This window comes from Eumetopias jubatus, unplaced genomic scaffold, assembly GCF_037043125.1.
Source record: "Eumetopias jubatus isolate StellerSeaLion01/CBP00866 unplaced genomic scaffold, mEumJub1_p1.0 scaffold_12, whole genome shotgun sequence".
Taxonomy (NCBI): domain Eukaryota; kingdom Metazoa; phylum Chordata; class Mammalia; order Carnivora; family Otariidae; genus Eumetopias; species Eumetopias jubatus.
This window is the reverse complement of record NW_028274818.1, coordinates 96,983,415-97,010,518: the sequence shown is the minus strand read 5'-3', so window position 1 is coordinate 97,010,518 and position 27,104 is coordinate 96,983,415. Positions and strand designations below refer to the sequence as shown.

Here is a 27,104-nt window from a genome sequence, read left to right as displayed (position 1 = left end):
CTGGGATGTTCTTAAAATAATACCCTGGAAGTTCTTCTCTGCATGACTAGAAACCATGCCAGGCCTCTAATGGCATAGCCTGCTGAGTTAGAAAAAGGCTTCCAGAAAGCACGGGTCTAATCTAACAATAAATAGTACCCAGGGCCGCTTAGGCATGGCTGCATAAATCTGACTGCTTAAAAATAGATGTGCATGAAGCTTTGCTTTACTCCCCTGGCACTGAACGCCAAGCCAGAAGGGCCAGTGATACTACTTTTGAGTCCCTGGGTCTTTGGAAAGTTCCGGTAGGAGGTCAACAGGGACCCTGGCCTCCAGGGCACCAAGACTGTCTGTGTCAGATGTAGACTGTGACAAAGGCTCAGTGTGGATGGTCGCGTCTTGTTTGCTAAGCTGCTCTTGTTCCCAAGGTATTCTGCCCCTGTCATCCACCTGAAAGCATTTCCCAATTTTGTTCCCCAATCCCAAAATCTACTGGGCTGCTCTGTAAATATTTGAAAGCTGCATCCATGTCTTATCTGGTCTTCTTCAGGAAAAAAAATCCAGGTCCCATCAACCACTGCTCAAGTGAGAGAGCCTATGCTTCCATCAACCTGGTTGTCCTTTTCCAGAATAACACTTATTTTATCCATGTCTGTATTTATTCAACATAGACTGATGTAGTCAGAGGACGTTTGACATTTTAGGCAACATGTGAGTTGAGGCTTGCACAATAAGAAATAGCTAAGCAGACAAAAAATGGATAAGGTTCCCAAGAGATAAAATCGAGTGTATCATAGGGATGGGGGTTGCATTCTCTCCTCGTGCCACAAGCCAAGCAGGCTTCCTCCTTACCCTCCATCGGGAATGCTGGACCTTCATTCTATATCCACAGTTTCCAGAGAGAGCGTTAAGTAGTTATTCCTACTCCGCAGAATAAGGACTGGAATATTTGTTGCTTGTTCAGGGCTATATCCTCGGTGCCTAGAGCAAAGAAGGTGCTCAATAAACACTTGGTAAATGAATGAAGTGAGGTCAGGGACAGAAAGAGCAGGAATCAGGGCAAGGTCTCATTTATTGGTGCTTCCAAGAGCTTCCCATTAGGGGGTATGACAGCCATCATGTGTGTGGGTCTAGGGCAGGTGGGCAGAGGAGAATGTGAGGGGGAGGAACACCATCAGGATGAACTGGCTCACAGATCCATCAAGAATTGAGGGAGGCATGGTGGTTTCCCATCAGGATGGCACGAGGCTTACAGGGGCAAGAGACAGCCACATTTTGCAGTTAATCCACGCTTTTGGGATGAAAGAATAATTGAAGGATTAAAACTAAAGTGGAATGCTGGAAAGAAACAAAAAATACAAAAGAAAAAAAAAAGATTTTCTGTAAAGTTATTTTTTTTATTTTATTTTATTATGTTATATGTTAGTCACCATACAATACATCATTAATTTTTGATGTGGTGATCCACGATTCATTGTTTTCGTATAACACCCAGTGCTCCATGCAACACGTGCCCTCCTTAATACCCATCACCGGGCTAATCCATCCCCCCACGCCCCTCCCCTCTAGAACCCTCAGCTTGTTTCTCGGAGTCCATCGTCTCTCATGGTTCGTCTCCCCCTTCCGATTTCCCCCCCCGTCATTTTTCCCTTCCTTCTCCTAACGTCCTCCTTGTTATTCCTTATGTTCCACAAATAAGTGAAACCATATGATAATTGACTTTCTCTGCTTGACTTGTTTCACTTAGCATAATCTCCTCCAGTCCCATCCAAATGACACTACAGATAAAGGGCTGGTATCTAAGATCTATAAAGAACTTCTCAAACTCAACACCCCAAAAACAAATAATCAAGTCAAAAAATGGGCAGAAGACATGAGCAGACACTTCTCCGAAGAAGACATACAAATGGCTAACAGACACATGAAAAAATGTTCATCATCATTAGCCATCAGGGAAATTCAAATCAAAACCACATTGAGATACCACCTTACACCAGTTAGAATGGCAAGGTAAGATACAACAAATGTTGGAGAGGTTGTGGAGAAAGGGGAACCCTCTTACACTGTTGGTGGAAATGCAAGTTGGTACAGCCACTTTGGAAAACAGTGTGGAGGTGCCTCAGAAAGTTAAATACAGAGCTACCCTATGAGCCAGAAATTACACTCCTGGGTATTTACCCCAAAGACCCAGATGTAGTGAAAAGAAGGGCCATATGCACCCCAATGTTCATAGTAGCAATGTCCACAATAGCCAAACTGTGGAAAGAGCTGAGATGCCCTTCAACAGATGAATGGATAAAGAAGATGTGGTCCATATATACAATGGAATATTACTCAGCCATCAGAAAGGATTACCCAACTTTTACATCAACATGGATGGGACTGTGAAGTTATTTTTTTAAGATGTATTTATTTATATGAGAAAGAGAGAAGGGAGAGGGAGAGAATCTCAAGCAGAGCCCCGCTGAGCACGGAGCCTGACACAGGGTTTGATCCCACAACCCTGAGATCATGACCTGAGCCAAAATCAAGAGTCGGACACTTAACTGACCAAGCCACCCAGGCGCCCCAGCAAAGTTCTAATAAAAGAATAAGAGGACCGAGGAAAGGCAGGTGAAAATGTTAAGCTTCTTGCTACACAAACGACAGACAAGGGCAAGTCATGTCAGGGATTACTAGTGTTAGGTAGTATCTTTTGTGATACTAGGCATTATTTATTCTGTGCTTGCCATATGCCAGATGTGGTGCGGGGCGCTAGCGATACAGTAATGACCACAGGTTCATAGATGGCAGTTACAACAGTCACGATAATCCCTCGTTTCATACATAAGGAAGATGAGGCAGGAGGAGGAAAGAACTTGCCCAGTCACAGTGCTTAGAAGTGGTGGAGCTGGGATTGGCGTTCACCTCCAGGCGCCTGGATCCCCAGTCCAGGTTCTCACCCTGTGTGCTACATACCTCTAGAAAACAACACACTGAGATCAAAAGGTGGGGTTCTGATTGTTGCTAAGGTGGAAATCCAAATGGGCTGATGGATTCCTTCCTGAACCCTGTCTTGGAGATCTCCAAGGAGCAAGGATGGCATTGGCATTATACTATTACTTCTTCTTCTTCTTCTATTTCTACTTCTTCTTTTTAAAGTATAATTGACACACAATGTTACTTTAGGTTCAGGTGTACAACATAGCGATCCAACAAGTTTATACACTGTGCTATGTTCATCACAAGTGTAGCTACCATCTGTCCTGATACGTCGCTTATGACAATATCATGGACTCTATTCCTTAGGCAGTGTCTTTTATTCCCATGACTTATTCACTCCATAACTGGAAGCCTGTGTCTCCCACTGCATCATACTTCATGAGAGCAACACTGGATTTATTTATTTATAAGATTGTATTTATTTATTTGACAGAGATAGCAAGATAGCGAGAGAGAGCACAAGCAGGGGGAGAAGCAGGCAGAGGGAGAGGGAGAAGCAGACTCCCCGCTGAGCAAGGAGCTCAATGCGGGGCTGGATCCCAGGACCATGGGATCATGACGTGAGCCGAAGGCAGACGCTTAACCAACTGAGCCACCCAGGTGCGCCCCAGCAACACTGGATTTAAATGATAAATTTAAATCCTTTCATCCAGCAAATCCACCTCAAAAAATATATCCCTCAGTTATGCCTCTACATAGATAACTGTCAAAACTACAAGGTTGTTTCAAAGGGTTTGTAATAGCAAAATCCTGGAAATCATTTTTATGACCATCAACAGATGAATGGTTATGGGACAGAAGGGTTATCTAGAGAAAAAATACTGCCTCCATATCTCACACCATATGCTAGCATCAGTTCCAAATGGATGCATATTTAGATGTAAAAAAATAAATAGAAGTACCAGAAAAACATGGAGTGGCGATGGATTTCCTAACTATGACACAAAATCCACAAGTCATGAAAGAAAGATTTACAAATCTGATTACATAAGAATTTTTTTTAAGACTTTATTTATTTATTTGACAGAGAAAGACACAGCGAGAGAGGGAACACAAGCAGGGGGAGTGGGAGAGGGAGAAGCAGGCTTCCCGCCGAGCAGGTAGCCCGTTGTGGGACTCGATCCCATTGACCTGAGCCGAAGGCAGACGCTTAATGACCGAGCCACCCAGGTGCCCCTCCGTAAGAATTTTTAATAGAAACTTTTGCTATGTACTTAAAAAGACAAAGCCAACTGATAAACCAAAAAACTGCAACTTAAATTACATTAAAAAACACTAACTTATTGATTATATTAAAAGCTCCTATAAATTCATAAGACCAATGACCAATAGAAAGAGATATTTAATTTCTCTTTCAGCTATTGTTTTCTAGCTTAATTCCATTGTGATCAAAGACCATACTTCATTATTTCACTTTTGAAATTTGTTGAGACTTGTTTTTAACTCCCCCACATGGTCTCTATTGGTGAATGTTTCATATGCACTTGAAGGCAATATACAACATGCAGTTTTTGGGTGAAATTTTATTATCAATTAAGACATAGTTGTTATTCATGATGCTCAAAACTCCCACATTCTCACCAATGAACTGCCCGCTTGTTCTAGCAGTTACTAAAAAGTGTACTGAGGTTGAGAAATACGACTGTGGATCTGTTTCTCCTATTAGTTGAGTCAGTTTTTATTTTATAAATTTTGAAACTTAGGCTTGCTACATATTCCTGTGGAATTGAACTTTTTATCTCTAGTTATGCTTCTTGTCTTAAAGTCCACTTTGTTACTGATATCACTATTCCACTTTTGTTTTGGCTTCTGTTTGATGGGTACATATTTTTTGTCTTTATATTTACAATGTTTCTGCAGCTTTATATTTATAGTCAGTGTGTGTCTCTTATAAGCTACAGGCTCTTGGATTTTTCAGTTTGAAAAATCTACCTTTTATTAGGATATCTAGTCCATTGAAAGCTAATGTCATTACTGATAGATTTGGGCTTAAATATACCGTGTTAATTGTATCCTTGAGCTATAAAGCATGATCTTGAATTAGCACACTCAGCACTTCTGAGAAAATGCAAGGACCCTACAACACTATAACCCAATCGACTTCCTTTCCTTTTTATACTTTTTTTACCATGCTTTTAATTATGCATATTTAAAACTCCACATATATTATTGTATCAATAGGTTAAAACACTCAATGTTCATTAGTTTTGCCCACATATGTACCACATTTTTATCTTTCTCGTTCTCTTTATTCCTTCTTGAATCATCACATTTCCATCTGGGATCATTCTTCTCCTATCTGAAGAATTTTCCTTAGCAGTTCTTTTAGTTCAGATCTGCTGCCAACACATTTTCTGCATTTTTGTGTGTCTGTAAATGTCTTTATTTCAGTTTCATTTCTGAAGGATATTTTTTACGGGTATAGATTTTTTGCAATAGTAGTTTTTTTCTTTCAGCACTTTATAGATTCCATTTATTGGCTTCTGACTTTTATCATTTCTATGGAAACGTCGGCTGTCAGTGCTGTCAATCCTTAGAAGAGAATGTTTCTTCTCTGCTTTTAAGATTTTTTGTCTTTATTTTTCATGAGTTTTACTGCAATGTACGTAAATGTGATAATCTTTGTATTTATCTTGATCAAGGTTCATAGAGCTTCTGAGAAAGAAAAAAAGCTCCTTGAATGGACATGAATTTTACCTCAAGGCATTGGCCAACTCCTAAGCTGTAAAATGCACAAGTGGCTTGATATTTTTTCATCAGTTTTGGGAAAATTTCAGTTGGCAGCTCCTCAGATACTGCTTCTTCCCAGTCCTCTCTCAATTCTCCTTTGGATACTCTAATTACACATACGTTATAGAGTTTTTAATTACATCTTTCCATATTTATCATCATTTTTCTTTTGCTTTAGTCTGGGTATTTTCTCTTGTTTGCCTTCCAGTTCATTTATCCCATTCTCTGCTGTGTCTCATTTGCTGTTAAATCTACTGAGTTATTAATTTCACTGATTATGTTTCTCATTTCCAGAATTTTAATTTGGACATTTCCTTAAAACACAAACAAAAACAATGATTCCAGGCCTCTGGTAAGTTTTTGTATCTTTTTGTCTATTTCCTTGAATATAATATTAATCATAGTTATTTTGAAGCTGTGTCTGATAACTCAGATGTAGTTGACTTTTGGGTCTGTTTCCACTGCCTATATTTTCTACTGGATTTTGGTCATATGGCCCCATCTCTTGGCATGTCTAGTTATCCTTGATTCATGGAGGATTCAATTTCATTCTGTCAGGTAGACAGAGCACAGACTGATGTCTTAAGCCAGTCAAGATGAGTTTCATGCTTTCCTCCCGTTTTTCCTTACTTCTAGGGCAGGTCCCTTTAAGGGTCTATCTGGAAGCCTGGGATGTTCACTGAGTCTTCTTCTTTGCAGACCCTGAACTCCTACTTTTCCTTCCCCAGCTCTGTGAGACTGACAAAATCTCTGATTAACATATATCCTCTTAGAACTTAGAAAGATATCTTGAGCTGGCATATTTACAACTTATAAGCTGGCAAATGCCCTGAAGTATAATTTCATGCAGTTCTTTTTCCTGGGAGAGTGGCCCTTCAAGCTCAGGCTGACTTAGTGGCCCTCAACTCCAATTTTGTATACTCATCCCTGTGGGAATTCTCCAAGTTCAAAGCCATTGTTTTCCATTCTACCTTTATACTGTTATAGAAAATTCCCTAGAGATAAAATGCTATGGCAAATGTCAGTCTCACTTCAGTGTTCCACCCTCTTTTCTGAGTTTCTGGACCCTCAAGTTTTAAGTTGCCTTGGTTACTTTCCAATGTCTTCAAACATCTGATTTTTTGCTCTTTATCCAGCTTGTACAGTTCTTCATGATAGAAGTTTTATCCAAAATGGATGAGTTTGTTTGTTTGTTTGTTTGTTTGTTTTGGTGCCGATTAGGTTTTTTTTTTTTAAAGATTTATTTGTTTATTCATTTGAGAGAGAGAGAATGAGAGAGAGAGAGAGAGAGCACATGAGAGGGGGGAGGGTCAGAGGGAGAAGCAGACTCCCCGCTGAGCAGGGAGCCAGATGCGGGGCTCGATCCCGGGACTCCAGGATCATGACCCGAGCCGAAGGCAGTCACTTAACCGACTGAGCCACCCAGGCGCCCCCTGATTAGGTTTTAATAGGATGTTTCCTCTTCATTTGTTTTCCAAAATATCAGTTATATCAGTCTTAGAAGTGTAAACAGGTACAAAATACACAGTACACAGAAATAATTTTCTTAACTAGTCTATTGCCTGATAAAAATATGCAAAAGGGGGCTGAATGAATGGAAGCCATGGTCTCTCCCCCCACAGGGGAAACAAGTTACTCATTTTGAATAAGAGATATTTTTGATAAGTAATTTTATACAAAATCACTACATTATATTCAGAAGTAGATGTCTAGAGGGTTTTTTTTTTCCATTTTACTTATTTATTTGTCAGAGAGAGAGAGCACAAGCAGGGGGAGCAGCAGAGGGAGAGGGAGAAGCAGGCTCCCCACTGAGCAAGGAGCCCAATGTGGGACTTGATCCCAGGACCCTGGGACCATGACCTGAACCAAAGACAGACACTTAACTGACTGAGCCACCCAGGTGTCACCAGAGGAGATATTTAAAAAAAAAAACAAAACTCCAAATTTAAATCACAGAAGCAAAAGAGTCAGCAGATATAATTATACCCATATTGGAAATGTATTCAACAAAGGACACCAGAAAGCTAACTGAAGGGTGGAAGACAGAGAAGTGATACTTGCAACCTCTAAAACTGACCAACAGCTGGTATCTAAGACACAACAAGACAAGAGACCCAGAACAGAAAATGGGCAAAGGTTGTGAATAAGCAATTCACAGAAGGGTAAACCAAACCACAAGTTTATGAAGAGATGCTCAATTTCATGAAATGAAAATGAAAACAACAATGTTATACCACTTTATAATAATCAAACTGGTAGAACTTGGAAAGTCAGATAAGTGTTTATGAGAATTGAGAGAAGAAAAAATCTTTTATACTGCTAGTGGGAGAGCTGGCGTCACCATACCAGAAATTAATCTGCCAGGCTGTAGGTATTTCATAGCTCAGCAATCCTGTTCCAAATGAGATATTCTAAGGAAATTCACACAGGTCTATCGAGGGACAAGTATGAGGATGTTTATGTCAACAATATTTGGGGATTAGGAAATGGGAGACATTCTGTGTGTCCAACACTAAGAAAATAAGAGTTAACTGGCATGGTTGTGTATGATGGAATGCTATATGGCAATCAATGACCTAGGGGTACATTTAGCAATTGTTTAAATCTTAATACAGGATGAAAAAAAGTAAGGTATGGATGGAGATTTATAGTAGCACGGTAAGTTTCAAATACATTTTTAAAACATAACTATACAAAACAACACACTAAATTTTTAGATATATGGTAAATACAGTCCTGCAGAGTGCGTACAGACCAGGTTTTCTACATAGGTTACCTGAGTGAGTCCTTTCCCTGCCATCAAATGCGGATCTTGGGAAAGTTACTGAATGTTTTCCGTGCCCCGGTTCCTCACACGTTAAGTGGGAACAACAAAAGAACTTACCTCATAGTATGGCTGGTAGGATTAAAAATGATAAAGTACATAAAAGTGCTTACAACCACAGGGCCTTGGTAAATCCAGTTAGAGTTGGCAAAAATTTATTATTATTTTCAAAGGCACTGATCAAAACTCCCAGAGTAGGTATACACAGTTAGAATGAAAATGGGGGAGTGAGGATGAAAACATAATCAAATAAGTAAAGATGGTGTGGGGAACCCCTCGTCCCCCAGTACGCATACACGTTATTTAATTAGGACCCTTTCATGAGCTGGCGGTCATGGTGCGCCCTGAGCTGATTAAGAATAATTAACTCAACTTTCTGAGCTTGAGACTCCCAAACCTGAAAGAGTTAAACTCAAAATAAACAGACCAAAGCTCTAGGCATGAAGGTAGTTATTCCTGAGTAGTAAACTTTTACTGCCTTCCTCCTAGGAGGAGGCTCAGTGACCCAAACTAGTATCTCGCTTATACAACATGTCTGTGGTGTTGAACAACCCTGCTGAGTAAATTTGTGTAATAATTTGCCTATTGTGTCTGATTAGGTTATTCCTTTTTTAAAAAAGATTTTATTTATTTTAAGAGAGAGAGAGCATGCGAGCATGAGTGGGGGGAGGGCAGAGGGAGAGAATTTCAAGCAGACTCCGCGCTGAGCAAAGCCTGACACAGGGCCCCATCCCAAAACCCTGAGATCCCCTGAGCCTAAACCAAGAATCGGATGCTTACCTGACTGAACCACCCAGGCGCTCCCAAGTTATTTTTAAAACAACTAATTCTGTTTGGTTATTAATTAATTACAAATCAGTCAATTACTGAAAACGTCCCAGGTTTATAATCTGTTTTGCTTACAAATACTTACTACCCTCCCTTTGATCGCTGAGCTATGTTGATGAAGAAATTGGGCGCCAATCTTGTACCTGCCTCCCAGCATCTTTGGAAATGAGGGGAGGAAAAAAAAAAAAACCCTACATTAATGGCTTCTCTTTAAAGTGACCACCCTGAAATCTAGCGAAGTAAACAAGACACAAATGACACACTGAAGTATCGAGACAAGACTGAATACAGGATGAAAACAAGGGCAGACCAGAGGTGCTCCAGGAGGTCAGACGAGGTAAGAGAGTGAAGCTTCTGGGGGGCACCTAAAGGCCTTCTCCACTCAGTGGGGTTCTGCTGAGGACAGGCAATGGGTAAAGGCCGCTCTGGGGATTGCCCCTGGCGGAAGCCTGAGTGCGGACTCTGTAGATCAGTTAGGCAGTTCGGGTCCCAAAGCATTTCTGGAAATAGCAGACCCTCGGGAAAAGGCAGGCTCTGGGTTCATTTTCTTTTAATTAGCTGAATAACATCACGAGGAAAAAGTCCCTCCAATGGGAGGGAAATCAGGGTATCTTCACACACGTCTATTTTTGTCTGTTTCCAAAGACCTTGAGTAACAAGATCCAATTCATATGAAAATAGTGGTGATGATAAAGGTAGTCTGAATTTATGTATTCTCTTACATCCAGAGGGCTCCAAGAACTTTTTAGATGAGACATAATTTTTCCACACTTGTCTTAGCGAGGTGAACACGGCAAGGCCTTTTTTTGCTTTTCCCTGACATGGAAAAGAGGCTTTAGGCATAGGGCAGTACCTGACATAGACCAGAACCAGGCCTCCTGCTTTTGATTCCAGGGCAGGTGTGTGATGGCAAGGAAGGAAGTTTGTAACACGAGGGAAGTGGCCGCCATTACAAATGATAACCACTGACTGAGTACCTACCAGGTACCAGCTCTTGCTAGGAGTTTTCTGCTCGTGATCTCAGGCAATGTGACCACATGGTGAGCTAAGGCAATTTTACAGACTAGACGATGAATCAGAACGCTCGAGCAACTTGTTTAAGCTACAGTACTTATAATAAAAATTAGAGCAGGAATTTAAGCCCCCCCACTCACCACACAGTTTCCCTATGCCATAGGCTGTTTTGGAATTTCTGAAAATATTACTGGACTTAAAAATGAAAAAAAAATTGTACTGAAGCTATTTTTTCCCTAAGAAAAAATCCACATAAATCGGGCTGATTATAATACTGTTCCCATAATGCAGTTGTGATCAGAAAAATCAACAGGAGTAAATGGCCCCTAACTATTCAAATTCACCTCTTTTTTGGTTGTACTAACCTCTTGCTGTTGACATGTGACTTGTTCTAAGGACTACTATTTGAACAGATTAAGCTAGCTTTTCTCCATGATTCCTGGCAGTTTCTAAAACCCACTGCTGTAGCTTATGGACCATGTGACCTCATATCCGCCCCCCCCCCCCCAGTACCTTCTGAATCTATCCATCCTCGGGTTTGGGCTCAAGTCTTCCAGGGAAACTTCCAGGCCAACCATAGGATTCTTGCCTTTCCCTCTAGTTAGGACTAATTTAGAACAAAGACAGAAACGGGTAGGTGTGTGGATGAATTTGAGATATCTAGTCCCAAAGCAAGACACCTAGACTGATAAGAGGAAGGCCAAAGGAGTCATGAGCAATGAAGACAGAAAATTCACGAAACAGGCATCTCTTAGAGAGGCTGTGGGTGTGCTTTCCTTTTCCCCGTTCCAGGGAGGTAGAGAGATAAGGGTAGATCCGTAATGGTTGGTATATTCACTGGGGGGACTGACTCCCAGATTTTGTCCAGGTGATCACATGTCTTCCAGTGGAGCATGACAGGAGGGGTACACCGAATAAGCACCCCTTAGGGAGATGGTAAGCAGTATGGTGACTCAGCAGTGGGTCTGGGCCAAGGTGTGACTTTCTGCAGAGAAGGGGCTGTCCTCCTTCACAGACCCGCTCTGGGTAGGTGGAAGGGGGGCAGTCTCTTCCCCTGGCCAGGTAGCAGGAGGAGCAGGGGCTCACTTGACAGGCCTTCAAAGTGCTCAGTCTCACTCTCACTCCCCTGATACAAGGGAACCATGACTATCTGAGGAAGGCCTCACTGATGCTACCCAGGGATCCATTAGGATTGGTTTTCTATGCAGTCTGGACTGAAGGGCTGGCCATAAACATAATGGACACGCAGAGGAAAGATGCTGTTCCTCGACCATCTGGAAAAAAGCTCCTTATGGATGACTGCTCACACCTGTTTCATCCCACAGTTCAGGCCTGGGCGAGTGGAGAAGGATCCTGCTTGGGACCCGCTCCAAGTCCGCCATTGTACAGATGGGAAAGCCGAGGCAGAGGGGCTAGTCCAAGGTCCCACCCGGAAGGGTAGAAGGGTTGAGAATAGGATCTCGGTTTCTGACTCCCACTACCATGGCCTTTTGAGATTCCAGATTATTTCTTGCTGCACGAATCTACTTCCCACTCTCTCTCTCTGTCCCTCACCCCTGTGATATGCACACGCACCGGAGTCAGCTTTTGAAAGCCTGATTCTAATCAGGACACGCCTGCTCAAACTCACAATGGCTTCCCCACTGGTTGGGACGGGCTGCATGCTCCCCCTAGTCTTCCCCAGCCCACCTACCCGCCTCACTGTACTCTAGCCAGACCCAGCTGTCTTGCTGCTCGGGGCATATGCCAAGTTTTCCCACCTTAGGACTTTGAACTTGCTATTCCTTCTGCAAAGAACACCATTCCCACAATTCTCGATAAACCCAGCTCCACCTTCTCATTCCTATCCAAGCCATGTCACCTTCTACAGGAGGCCTGCCCTCACCAGCCATGCCCCATTAGCCCCCAGGCTCTACCCTATCGCTCTGCTTTATTTTCACCCTAGCACTTATCAGGAAATGACATCTCTCTGTTTATGGTCTCTCTCTCTCTCTGTTCCATTCACTGCACATGCCTAAAACCTGCACGGCACATAGTAGGCTCTAAACTAAGGATGACTTCCATGGCTGCCCTAGGGCACCACCCAGCTTTTTGGGATCCATACCGGAATTCAATCAAAGCACTCTGGCACCAGGTAGCCTCAGGAAAATACTTCACTTCCAGTGAAGAAGTAAATATCAGAAATAAGGCTTCCCAGCTTCCATAGGAACTCAGTGAGCAGTTTGGTTTGCTACAGCATCTCAAAATATCCTCTTTGGACTTGCAGGTGTCACATTCCGTACTAAGACCACACAGATAATAACCGGAAAAGCCATCAGCTTTGGCTCGCCCTGAGCCAAGGCACTTGACTTTACAATGCACTCAAGGACCTGAACAATTGTGGATCTTCTTCCTTCTCCAGCTTTTTCTGTGTTCCAGTTTCTCAAACCGCTACAGCCTCCGCCCCCCCCCCCCCCCAGAACTCCCCTACTGGGAGGCAGGCTCAACCCATCAATCACTTGCCCAAACTAACAGATGCAGCTGCTGAATGCCGAGGAAGAATCAGGGCAGGCCAACCCAGAACCGAGTCTGCTTTCTGGGGCACCTCGGAGGGAAACAATTGCTCACTGAGGCATGAACAATGAACTAGCCTACCCATTCCAAGAGCTTCCTCCCTGCATCTCAATCACGTCACTGATCTGTTGAATTGGATATGCTGACTGCAATTGCTAAATTGAAGAAATCAGAAGCAACTTGGTGGCACTCTCCCGAGCCATGAAATAAATCCGCAAGCTCAGTACCCTCGCATTCTTGGCTTCGCCCCTGGTGCCTCCACATCCTCCCAGGGGCCTCCTATAGAAATCCTTTCCTCCTCTAGGGCGCCTGGGTGGCTCAGTTGGTTAAGTGACTGCCCTCGGCTCAGGTCATGATCCTGGAGTCCCGGGATCGAGTCCCACATCGGGCTTCCTGCTCAGCAGGGAGTCTGCTTCTCCCTCTGACCCTCTTTCCCTCTCGTGCTTTCTATCTCTCATTCTCTCTCTCTCAAATAAATAAATAAAAATCTTAAAAAAAAAAAAAAAGAAATCCTTTCCTCCTCTACAATGTCTGTGCTTTTCATGCCTTGCCCTCCATCTACATGAGACCCCTCAGCCCTTACCCGGATGACTGCAGGAGCATCCTTATTCTGCTCCAGGCTCCGGACTGGTCCACCTTGCCCAGCCAGCTAGATTATCCTTTCTAAAACCAAGGTCCCACCATGCTTTTGTCAGCTCAGCACTGTGGGTTCCCTGCATCCTTCTCACCTTCACATGCAAAGTCCATCTGAACCCGTCCAGCTTCTACTCACGCCTCAAGTTATCTCCATAAAATCTTTGATTCCTCTAGTGGTAGAAGTGCTTCCCCTTATAAATTTTCATAAATGCCCATGTGCTTCTTTTGTGTCTCAGTCCTCTATACTTTTTTTAAAGATTTTATTTATTTATTTATTTACTTACTTACTTACTTATTTACTTATTTATTTGAGACGGAGAGAGAGCATGCGCGCACTAGCAGGAGGGGCAGAGTGAGAGGGAGAGAATCTGAAGCAGATTCCACACTGAACGCAGAGCCCCGTGTGGGGCTCAATCCCACGACCATGAGATCATGATCTGAGCCAAAACCAAGAGTCAGATGCTTAACCGACTGTACCACCCAGGTGCCCAAGTCCTCTGTACTTTCTGCCTTGACTTGTCAGTGCCCATGGCTTCCCTCCTACACCTCGTTGTTCATCTCTGTGTCCTGCACTGTTTTCGTGTTAAGAGAATAGGTTTACTATTTTAAAGAGATTAAATGATTGCTCCAGGTTAATAAACTAGCTGTAACACTGGCAGGAGGAAAGATGCCATTACCTCTTTTGTCTTCAGTACATCACCAAAGTCTTTCTGAAAGGTCTGTCTCATTTTTAATATATATTCTTTTCATAGTGCTTTTAGCTTTCTAAAGTGTTATGGCATTTTATTGGCTTACTAAGTCTTCCAAAATGTGTGTAAAAGTACACTGAATAATTGTAAATAAAATTTCCCGAGGAAGAAATATATACTGAGTGCTGTCTATGTGCTAGGCATTGTGCTGAGTACCCAGGGGCCAAATGCTTAGCAGGGCCTGCAAGCTTATGACAGATAGCAATTTCCATTTCATGGGGTAAGTGCTTTCATGGCAGCAGGCATATGTTTCTATAGGGGCACAGAGAAGGGACCCCTCTCCCAGAGGAAGTAAAAGCTAAGGACAGTCTTGAAATCTTGCAAGTTGGAGGTTGAGGTTGGCAATGTAGGAAAAAGACACAGCTTAGGCTCAGAGGTGAGAGAGAACTTAGCTTACTGGAACAACTGCAATTAATTCATTATTGCTAGAGAACCCAGGGGGGGATGGGACTGGAGAGTGACTGCCATTATTTTAGGCCAGTTATTAATATTCTCAAATTTACAATGTGGAAACTCTGATTCAAAGAAGGGAAGTCACTTAGAAAGATCTAATGCACACCCCAAATCCTTTTGGGAAGACCCCTATGGAATCTGCAATTCTAATCACAGTCTGGGGGCAAACCAAACTCATGCCGATGCAACTTTCCTATTATCTCTTACTGTACATCAGAGAGTTCTTGAATCTTGCCACTTATTCTTCCCTAAGAGAGTTATCAAAGGACATCAAAAGAATTCTGAAGGACTGAGAGGGGAGTCTTTAAATATATATTATTTATTTATTTATTTATTTATTTATTTCAGTTTGACTTTGGTCATTAGTTACACATCTCTTTAAAATGCTTTTAGTGGGTAGCTATGGCTCAATAGATGTGGGTCAATGAGATGCCCCTAATCTTTTCACCACTTCTAATTGGCGGCCCCAGCTACAAAGAACACATGATAATACAAAAAAACATTTTTGTATGGTGCTTCATACTCTACAAATATTAACACAATAATAATAAAGACAGGTAACATTTATTAGAACAGCCAGGAACTGTTCTAAGTGCTTTGCAGTTAACCACACGACAACCCCAAGAGATGGGTTCTGTTAGCACCCTTTTGTACACTTGGAGGGAACAGAGGCACAGAGGAGTAAAATAACACACCCAAGGCTATAGGGTCTGTATCAGCAATCTGCACCTCGTCACTTCGCTAGGTTTCTCTGTAGACCAAGCATTTGCCTATTTTTTTCCTGATCTTAGCAAATCTGAGAGCCTTGCAGAGGAAATATGAATGAATACCTCATTTTTGTTATATTTTGGAAATTGAGGTTCTGACGCACACCGTGGCTTGCCCACAGCCACTCATCCCATTTCCTGGCCTCTGTGGCCCCTCAGCAGCTTCATCTATCCTGTCTGTTGGTATATGAGGAGACATTCTGGCTTTTTCTCCAGTTGTAAGAAGAGAAGCCTTCCTATAGGCAGGTACCCAAGGAGGGTAGAAGCTGGAACCCCCTGGAATCCTCTTTATTGATAATGGTAATGACAGAACTAATGCCTTACATGCAGGTAGCACTTTTAGTGATTTCCGATGCATTTCTCTATATATTATCATGTCTACTCCTCACAGTGTCCTTGGGAGGTGACTAAAAAATGGGACTCTTTAAACCATTTGGTTAGATGAAGAAACTGCAACAGAGAATAAGTTGCTGAATCAGCTTATTTTTTAATGAGGGAAGAAAGACAATAAACTAAAAAAAAGTCATATTTTATGAAAGAATGTGAAAAGTGCCATGGAGAAAATTAAGGCAAAACAAGAGGGATAAGGAAAGCCAGGAGAGGGTAAGGAGGGAAGGAGTGGTTACTTAATACAGTATGGTCAACAAAGACTTCTCTAACATGTGGGCAGGGATCTAAAGAGAACAAGGAAATGAGCCCTGAGGTGTCTTGGGGACAGGTTTCCAGCTAGAAGAAATTGCAGTGCAAAGGCCCTGAGGCAGGTACCTGCTTGATGTGTTTGAGGAGCAGCCAAGAAGCCAGTGCGGTTACAGCAGAGTGAGAGTGGAAGCAAAGGTAGCAGAAGGCACACCATGGAGGATTTCAACTTTTAAAAAAGACAAAGGGGGAGCAAAAGAATGACATGAGCTATCTCACATTGTAACTTAAGTCTGATTGCATTAGTAAATGGGGGCAGGCAAAGGCAGAAACAGGAAGATCAGTGAAGAGGCTACTGCACTAATCTAAGCAAAAGACAACAGTGGCTTGGACCAGAAGATGGGGAGATGTAGCCAGACGCTGGATATGTTTCAGTAGGACTTGCTGATATGCGGTACGTGACAAAGTGGCGGTATCTAAGAGAGGATGTGACCAAGTGATGATATCTAAGACAGGATGTCATAGGAGTCTGGAATTCAGAGGAAATGTCTGAATGTATGAATTTGGGAACCTTCAGCATATAGAGGTATTTAAATCCACAGGCATGGGTGAGGTCTACAATGAAACGAGTCCAAGGACAATCAGGATCCTCCAGGGTTTAGTACCAAGGGATGAGGAGGCTCAGTAAAGGAGCTGGAGAAGGAGATGAGAGGGAGAAAAGATGCACGTGCCATCCTGAAAAACAAGTGGAAGGAGTGTTTAAGGAAGGGAGCATGACCCAACCATGCCAGGGCTGCCGGGAGGCCAAGAAGAGATGGATTGAAAATGGCCCACTGGATTTAGCAACATAGAGGTCATCAGTGACCTTGACTAGAGCTTTTAATGGGTAGCAGGGATGGAAATCTGGCCGATCAGAGTGGATTCAGGAGTCAATGTGAGGACAGAATCGATGGCAGTGAGTGAGTGCAGACTACTCTTCGGAAGGGTTATCCACGGATGGGAGAAGAGAAATGAGTTATAAGCTGGAGGGGGCAGGGGTGTGAACAGAGTTTCATTTGTTGTTTTTAGGGTGAGAGTTGTCTTAGAAGGTTTGTATCCTAATGGAATGCTACAGTGGAGAGAGAGAGAGGCTGATGACCTTTTGATATATGTTCTCTCCTTAAGCCTCAAAAAGGTCAGTGAGGTGGCCACAGTTCCTACTTTATAGGTGAGGACTGTAAGTTAGTAAATTTAGAGATTACATAGTAAATGGTACAGTTGGGGTTCAAACCCAGGTCTGTTGGACCTCAACATGAGTGCTTTTCCCACTGCTCTATGTGGGACATGGAACACGGTTTCTTTAGATTCAAAAACCAATTCATATTGGGCCAGTATTGGGGCGCCTGGGTGGCTCAGTTGGTTGGGCGACCGTCTTCGGCTCAGGCCATGATCCTGGAGTCCCGGGATCGAGTCCCGAGTCGGGCTCCCTGCTCAGCGGGGAGTCTGCTTCTCCCTCTGACCCTCCCCCTCTCATGTGCTCTCTCTCTCTCTCTCTCTCTCAAATAAAAAATAAAATCTTTAAAAAAAATAAAAAAAATATTGGGCCAGTATATAGGACGGACCTAAGGGCTTGACGGTGCCCAGGCTCAATGGGCCCAGGATGCTCTGGGACTCCGAAGAGCCACCCAGGCTGGAGACAGATTCTATCATAACCTGACTATGATGTACTTAGTAATGGCAAATGGGTGGACTGCCACACCTGGGAGGAGGGTTAGAAATATGACATACTTCGGGTGGGCCTGGGGGCTCAAGACTGAAAGCCATTGTGCAGTCTGGCAGCCAGGGGACTCCACAGCAGGTGGTTTCGCTGAAAATCCCCAGCCTAGGGAGTGCAGACTGAGCAGTTCCCATCTCTGGAATTCTAACAGCAGAAAAGAACTCCTTTTGTGATGGATGGGATGACTGGAGCACATACGGATGCTGCAGGGGAGGAACTGCAACCAGAAAGACTGCAGATATGGGTGTCTGAAAATTTTATGCTTCTGTGTTATGCCAATGCAAAGTCTTGATTGAACTTAGCAATGCAGATACGGTGAGCCAGGAGCATCTTTATTTTATTTGTGATGGCTGGTCCCTTCACCTCCCTTCACAGGGAGCTCTATGAATTGGTCGAGGGTGAGGAAAGCTAAATGAGACACCGGAAGAGAATCTGCAATTAATCATCTTGTTTTTATCTTAGCGAAAGTCATGGTTAGGACACTGGAATAATCTAGCAGCCCCTCGGCTCTGATTGACAATCCTCTTTTATTTTCTGTGAAAGAATTTTGATTTACTCTTTTTGGTGAGGTGGATAGGAGGTAGGTGGGAGTGTGACTCTTTGATTCATGGTTAAAGCTAAAAATTTATCTTGACTCTAAGAAATTTATCATTATCGATTCTGGAACGATGAAAACATGAGGCAATCTGATATAAAAGCATAAAAGTAAAAGCAAAAAGGGTTGAAAAAGAAAACAAAGTCTTTTGCAGTAGGGACCTCAAGAATGAAATATTTCACCCTCCAAAAGCTCAACCCCCCAAAGACACTACTCCCAGACCTCGACAGTCCCCCTCAGCTTACTGTCACCTGTACTGATCACAGAAAACCCCAGATGCTTTCCTTAGCTTACCAATCACAAGCCCCTGATTAAGTAACCAGTTCTCGGACATATGAATGCAGTTTCCAGGGGGTGACTTAGACAGAAATGAGCTGGTTGATTCTTTGGATTTTTGTTGTTGATTATTTGAATGGGGGAGGGAACATAGAAGTGTTTTCATTTCCAGACTGGGAAATTTTGGGCATGCCTGGATGGCTCAGTTGGTTAAGTGTCTGACTCTTGATTTTGGCTCAGGTGATGATCTTGGGGTCATGAGACTGAGCCCTGTGTCGGGCTCTGCCCTCAGCGGGGAGATCTGCTTGAAATTCTTTCCCTCTGCCCCTCCCTTCATTCACGTCTCTCTCTCTCTCCCTCTCTCTCAAATAATAAATAAATAAACCTTAAAAAAAAAAAAAAAAGCCTGGGACATTTTTCTTCGTTCTCATATGCTACATTCGGTGTTTGGGAAGTTGGCAAGGTTGCTCGGCCTGCTGTTCGTGTCATGCACCTTCACTGCCTACAGTGTGTCTTCTTTCATTGCTATATAGTACTGCAGAGAATGAGCACCCAATTTATTCTTCACTCTTTCTCATGGCTGAGTTGTCGCCAGTTAGAGCTAGGACGGTACTGTTTTGAACACTGGCACTCACGGCCTTGGGGCTCTGTGTGCTCTCCTCCATAAGGTACACAATGAGAGGTATTCTCAGGCACAGGAACGCACAGCATTAGGACCAAGCACCACAGAGTTTTCCAAAAAATGCATACCCCCACTTGTAGGGAATGAGGCTGGCCACTCCTTGTCTTTGCCAACATTTGGTATTGCCATCCTTTTGCACGTTAACCACACAGATAAGGGCGCAGTGGTATTTCATTATGATTTGTTTGATTTACCAATATTTTTATTCAACTTCTTTGAGGTATATTTGACATGCCACAAAAATCACCAATTTTAAGTGCTCAGTGAGTTTGGATGAATGCATATATCTGCGTGACAACCACCCTATCACACACACATGCACACACACATATATGGCTCTAGTGGGGATTTTTCTTGGAGTTATGTACAATTCTATAAACCTGATTGAGTCATGGTCTTTTTTTTTTAAGATTTTATTTATTTTTTTATCTGAGAGAGAGAGAGTATGAGCAGGGGGAAGGGCAGAGGGAGAGGGACAAGCAGGTTCCCCGCTGAGCAGGGAGCCTGATGCAGGGCTCGATCCCAGGACCCTGAGATCATGACCTGAACTGAAGTCAGTTGCTAAACCGACTGAGCCACCCAGGCGCCCCAACTCATGGTCTTTTCTTAAGGCCTGATAGACTATTATAACCATCACCATAATCGGGATACTGAAAAGTTCCCTCCTCCAGCAAATAGTTTTGTGTATCCTTTTGTGGTCAAACGCATCCCTCACCCCCAAATCCTGACGACCACTCCTCTATCTGCTGTTCCTATAATCCTATCTTTTCCAGAGTGCCCTATATATAGAATCATATATGTCTTTTTTTATGACAAGCTTTCTTCATTCAGCCTAAAGGCCTTGAGATTCACTTACATTCCTATATATATTAATAGTTTACTCAGTTTTTTTGGTTGCTGGGCAATATTCCATTACAAAAGCACTACAGTTGATCCGTTTACCAGCTGATAGATAATGTAGGTCATTTCCGGTTTGGGGCAATTGTGAAAAGAGCTGCTGTAAATGTTCACGCACAAGTCAATGCATGTGTGTGCATAGGTTTCTAACTCAACTAGGGTAAATACTTAGTGGGGTTGTTGGGTCATATGTGAATCATATGTTCAACTGTGTAAGAAACTGCCAAATTTTTTTCTAGAGTGGTTGTACCATTTTGCATTCCATGAGCAATGTCTAAGAGTTCCAGTGGCTCCGTATCCTCACCCACATTTAGTGTTATCAGGGTTTTTATTGCTTTGTTTCATTTGTTTGCTTGTTTTAGTTTAGGCAATCTGGACAGGTGTATCTGCCTGCCTGTGGTTTTAATTGCATTCCCCTCTAATGACTAATGATGTTGAGTGTCTTTTCGTGTGCTTATTCTTCTCTCTGCTTTCAAATATCTTTTCTGGTGAAGTGTCTGCTCATGTATTTTGCCCATTTCTGCACTGGGCTGTTTACTCACTGTTGATTTTTGAGAGTTCTTTGTATATTCTGAATATGAGTCCCTTTTTGATGTGTAACTTACAGATATTTTCTCCCACTCTGATTTTCCTTTCATTCTCTTATTAGTGTTATTATTATTTTTTTACAAAGCAAGAACTTTTGATTATTTATTTTCATTATTTTTTTCCTATTGAAGTATAATTGGCATACAATTTCCTATTAGTTTCGATATTTTTATATATTATGAAATGATCCCCATGAAAAGTCTAATTACCATCTGTTCCTTCTATACAAAGTTATTGCAATATTATTGACTAAATTCCCCATGCTGTACTTTACATCCTGGAGACTTACTCATTTTGTAATGAGAAGTTGGTACTTCTCAATCCCTTTTACCTATTTCATCCATATTCTGCCAACCCCCTCCCCTCTAGTAACCACCACTTTGTCCCCTGTACCTATCAGTCCATTTCTGTTTTGTTTTGTTCGTTCATTTGTTTTGTTTTTGAAATTCCACATATGAATGAAATCATATGGTACTTGTCTTTCTGTGTCTGACTTATTTCACTTAGCATAATACCCTCTAGGTAGGTCCATATTGTCACAAGTGGCAGGACTTCATTCTTTTTATGGCTGAATAATATTCCATTGTGTGTGTGTGTGTGTGTGTATGTGTGTGTGTGCATGTGTGCACATGCACACACACATCTTTCTCTATTCGCCTATTGATGGGCACTTAGGCAGTTTCCATATCTTGGCTATTGTAAATATTGCAATGAACATAGGGGTGCATATATTTCTTTGAATTGTTGGTTTTTGTTTTTCTCAGGTAAATACCCAGAAGTGGAACTGCTTTTTTTATGGTTCTATTTTTAATTTTTTGAGGAACCTCCGTACTGTTTTCCACTTCATTCCCATCAACAGTGCACATGGGTTCCTTTTCTCCGCAGCTGCACCAACACTTGCTATTTTTGCCTTTTTGAAAATAGCCAATCCGACTGGTGATGAGTTGATATCCCATTGGTTTGCATTAAAAGTTTTATTTTTGTTGAGGTCCAATTCATTTTTTTCCCTTCACGGGTTGTGCTTTGGTGTCATATCTAAGAACTTGGCTCAACCAAAGGTCATGAAGGTCTTTGCCCTATACCAAGGCCACAAGTTCTGATTTACTCCCTGCGGTTCCAAAATCAGCTCAGTTTACAAAGCCTTTGCAGTGCTATTCAGATCTGTCCTGGGGGTGTGCAATCTACTGGCCAGTCTGCAACCTGGGAGGTTATCTGTACTATGAATCAGTCCTCAAAGCCTTTACTATGCTGTTCAGAATCAGATCTGTGCATGTGCAATCTGGGAGTGAGCCCAGAAGCTCACATGACTTTATGTTGTTGCTTTTTCAAGGCCCTCCTCTGGGTGTGCTCAGGGCCTCCCTCCCTGGCCTTCTGGCTAGAAAGTGGAGCTTTAACTTCCTTGCTCTACTGTATACTTTCCACAGCTGGGTCTGCAGGAAGGACAGAGAAGATACAGAGAGGGGGGAAAAATGCAACCAGCTGGACAGTAGAGGAAGTAGGTAAAATAATGATTCCTCCCAGGGTCCTGGCACAAAGGCTTAGGTACCACGATGCTGGCACCATTACAGCCTCCTCTACTGTAGGGGTAGAAGACAATGGAAAACATACAAACAAAAAGGGGGGCATCCCCCATTCTCTCTGTCTTGTGGGGGCCTGCTTCTGATCCCGCAGACCAAAACAAAAGAAGGGCTCTCCACAGGTCTCTCTTTCTGCACCTCGTGTGCACTTTGGGGGCTTGGGGCTATCTTTGAGTCTGGGCTTGGTGGACATCAGAGAATAAAAATGACAGACAAGTCACTGCCAGTTCAGTGGTACTTCGAGTGCCCCAATCCACCTGCTAGTGTTTACTTCTCTGAGATCACAGACAGCTGCACCAGGCACATTATTCAGTTACATTCTGTGAGTGCACACTCCTTAATCAGGACTAGAACCTCTCTTACTGTGAATTTAACTCACATTACCTGATGATTGATTGATAATCTTCCTATAAGTTTGTTGGTCATTGGAATCTACTCTTTTGTGAGGTGCTTATTCGAGTCTGCCTATTTTTCTATCAGGCCACCTATATTTGTCTTCTTGGTTTCTTGGTTATTCTACATATATTTTGGAGCTGTCCTTCTATATATGTATGCCTGCATGTGTGTGTGTGTGTGTGTGTGTGTATGCTTGTATGTATGTTCTCCCAATCTGTGACTTATCTTACTTGCCTTAAAGGTGTCTTTGCATGAATTAACTTTATCCTTTTTATTTTTTAAGTAGGCTCCACACCCAGCATGGAGCCCAGTGCAGAGCTTGAACTCATAACCTGAAATCAAGACTGAGCTGATATCAAGAGTCAAACTCTTAACCGACTGTGCCACCCGGGTGCCCTGAACTGAGGTTTTTATTTTTAATATAGTCCTAATCATCAATCTTTTCCTTTATGATTAATGCTTTTTGTGTCCTGTTTAAAAACTCTTTGCATCTCCAAGTTCATAAAGATATCTCCCATATTCTTTTTTAAAAGCCTTACTATTTTTTCAAGTAGCAATAACTGTGCATTGGATAAACCTCACTGTCACAATACTACCACTGCACAAAGCCGTAGAAGCCTTATTTTTAGTTTTTGCACTGAGATTTACAATGTACTTGGAGTTGATACTTGTTCATTGTATAAGATAGGGGTCCAGATTTAACACCTCTGGAGAAGCCATCTTTCCTTCACTGTAGTTTCACCGTTGCCATAAATGAACTAATTAGAGACCTCATGTGGGTCTGTTTCTGCACCTTCCATTTTGCACCATATACTTTGTCTTATACTTGCCCTGAAAACCAAGCCCGACCTTGAGATAGAAGTGCTGGAGAAGCCACACCATACTCAGGGGTGGATGAAGGCATCTTACTCCCAGATCCACTGGTGCTCCATTCCAGTTCCTTCCTCTCCGCTCCACTCTCTCTTCCATGGGCACTTATTTTAAAAACACCTAGTCAGGGCACCTGGGTGGCTCAGTCGGTTAAGCATCTGCCTTCGGCTCAGGTCATGACCCCAGGGTCCTGGGATCGAGCCCCGCATCGGGCTCCCTGCTCAGCAGGGAGCCTGCTTCTCTCTCTCCCACTCCCCCTGCTTGTGTTCCCTCTCTGTCAAATAAATAAATAGAATCTTTTTAAAAAATAAAAAAATACTAAAAATAAATAAAAACGCCCAGTCTTTGTGACTTGGGAAACACACAGGTTAATTCTCCCCTAGGCAATAATCATTCTTTCCATACAGATGATACTTAAATCCACAAGAACAGTATAGCTTTTCATACCAGGCCTTCCATGGAGAGTTGCTAATTCCATCATCTGGTTTCTAATGCATGAATCACTGGATTGGGGGCAATCCATTCTCAGGGGCCACTGGCCAGCAGCAGATAGTGGGAATGAGGTCAGTAGGAAAGAGTCCTACATCTCCTGATGGACATTAGTGGACTGGGAGTTGGGCTTGTCACCCTGCTCTCATCTTGGCCTGTCTGAGAACAACTCAGCAAGGCCCCTGAGGATAGTCTTCCCATTTGTCAGGGGCCTTATTAGTTTGGCCCAGCAACACCTGGAATATACAATCCTGGAAAGAAGGGGAGACCCTTTTACTTCTTCTCAGGAGGACTTGACTCTCCCACCCATCTTAGGAATGTTGTCTGGATCCATGAAAACAACAGTCTCGATTCTCCAAGCCTACGTCTATGGTCCCCTAGAAAGGGCAGAACACACTTTGGGACAACATGCTCAACCTTTAGAACTAATCATAATGGCAACAGCCTCATGACAGAGTTCCTTTCATTAGACTTCATGTAAGCTTATCTGTGAAATGTAGCAAAAGGGAACTTCTTCCCCAATAGGAGACCTGACCCATCACCGTGTACCTTGACAGGTTCTATCTCCCACCCAACCTCATAATAGACATTGCCCACAGCCTTTTCTTGACTGAGAGATTAGATCCTCAGATCACTTCCCTACACATCGCCTGACCTCTCAGATTGGTTTTCCCTGTGATGGGTGACCTGGAGTGTTAAGCCTTTAGCTGCTTCTACTTTGGGGTGCTTGCAAGTCATAAAAGATGAGTATAGGCTGCTTAACCTAAAGTAACCCATTCTACAGGAAGCTGTGGCCTTATCAGAAGTTAGGACAAACAGCAACCTGAATGATTTGCCTGCCTCCTTTTTAATCGGGTTTAGTAGCATCGTCAGAATGTCCGTCAAAATGATTAAGAATCTTCTCCCAAAACATGAAGGATATGAGCATACCAGCCTTTCTGGTAAGTTTTAATATTATATGTGTAAAAGAGATTTGAAGTTTAGGGCATCTTGATATATTCTAGGCTTTGGACTTTTTACATTTGATTGTTTGGGGGGGAAGGGTATGTGCAGTGAATACTTACAGCAAAGATAAGAGACAAATGCCACTCCACCCCCATCTCTATCAGCATAAGAGGACCATGGTCAAACTTCATGGCTCATAGGACCAGAATCTATTTCTCATCCTGATTCTTTTCCATTCCTTGGCAAACTGAACGTGATGTGTCTTAGTTATAAACCCTCCACTTTACCATCAAGGTGCAGGCACCTACATGTCCATCTGGTCCCAATATTAAGATCATTTTTTTTTGTTTTTTTGTTTTTTTATGATGTTCAATTAGCCAACATATATCATTAGTTTTTGATGTAGTGTTCAATGATTCATTAGTTGCATATAACACCCAGTGCTCATCACCACACATGCCGTCCTTAATACCCATCACCCTGTAAGATCATTTGTTTTTAAAGAATTTTACATAATTGGCAAAGTCACTATCATATTTTTTTGAACTCGATGTGGATCCAATGCATCCATACCTAGACTATTTAAGGTATATGAAGATCACTTACCATTCATTCATTCACAATGCCAGGAGGCACTGTGGGAGATACTGGGTATACAATGGCAAAGAAGACAAAGAATTGGAAATGGAGCTTACATTCCCTGGGGACCTCTCTTCTAAAGACAGATATTTAAATCTTAACAGAAATTTCCCTACCAAATGTATTTATAAATAGAACCTAGTTGTGCTCAATGATAGCATATGAGATATATGTGAGGAAAACATTACCTATAGTTCTACCCTGGGAATCAGCCTCATAGACCAGTAATTTGCAATCCCTTTCCTGCCATAAAATACTTAGCAGATTCTGTTCACATTTGTCCCACACTCCCATGGGTACTGTTAAATGAAATCCCCAAACTCCTCTCTTCGTTAAAAAAGAAAAAAAGAAAGATAGAAATGTACGCTCACAACTCTCTATTTTCCATCCCCCCAATCTGTTCTCTGCTTCTCTCTGTTCTGGGGCCTGGGAAGCTGATACCACAGGGTTGCATCTCCTAGACAACCTTGCAACTGGCTTCTGGTTGGGTGAGGCCAATGGGCGACAATGGCAGGAAATCTGAGGGCATTTGAAGAGAGAGGTCAGGGTATTTCTCCCCTGTTCACTTTCTGAAAGGGCTTTGCTGCTCTAGCAGTGGAATTTGCCCCTGGGTGTCTCCTCTTCCAGCTCCAATGGGGTTCCAGTAACCCTTTCCCTCCAGCGCTCGGTGAGTAGGAACATCCTCCATCTGTGTGAGTCGCGGGGAGCCTCACAATCTCGTTTGTTCCTTAACCTGCCTACACTATGTGAATTGTCTCTGCATTGACGCCTCCTCATTTGTACCTGGGGGCATTCTGTTTCTTCACGAAGTTCTGATACAAAATGCAAATGACAATGAGGGAAGTTATTATAGGAATAACCTGAATCCACACACACAGGCACAAAAAGCTAATGTTAGTAGAAGCAAGTTACTTTAACAAACCTCACTACGAACACTACCTCCATGCTGGGGAGCTGTTGACCAAGACCAAGTCATATTTGGTCCCTCTGTGCTTGCGACTAACATTTGGATGAACGTTCTGGACTATATAAAGACTGAACATGTCCCCTCATTTTAACCCTGTACAATGGTGAGATTGGGTGCTCAAAACAATAAGACTGACTAGAAAGAGTTCAAATTCCACTAGTAACATTTCATTATCCAGTGACTTTTAAAATTCCATCTTGGCTGCCTTGAGGAAAAGACTTTTCTCCCATATCTTCCCTACAAATTGCTGAACACTTAAAAACCAGTTGTATCTAT

The 27,104-nt window shown here is 42.6% G+C and overlaps 1 protein-coding gene and 1 pseudogene across 1 annotated transcript in view; both read right to left on the bottom strand.

The window, feature by feature from the left end:
* The window catches only part of CALN1 (calneuron 1), a 488,598-nt gene that overhangs the window by 116,486 nt on the left and 345,008 nt on the right, over positions 1 to 27,104 (bottom strand). The window lies entirely within an intron of this gene.
* On the bottom strand, positions 23,408 to 23,528 carry LOC148162868 (U4 spliceosomal RNA; annotated as a pseudogene).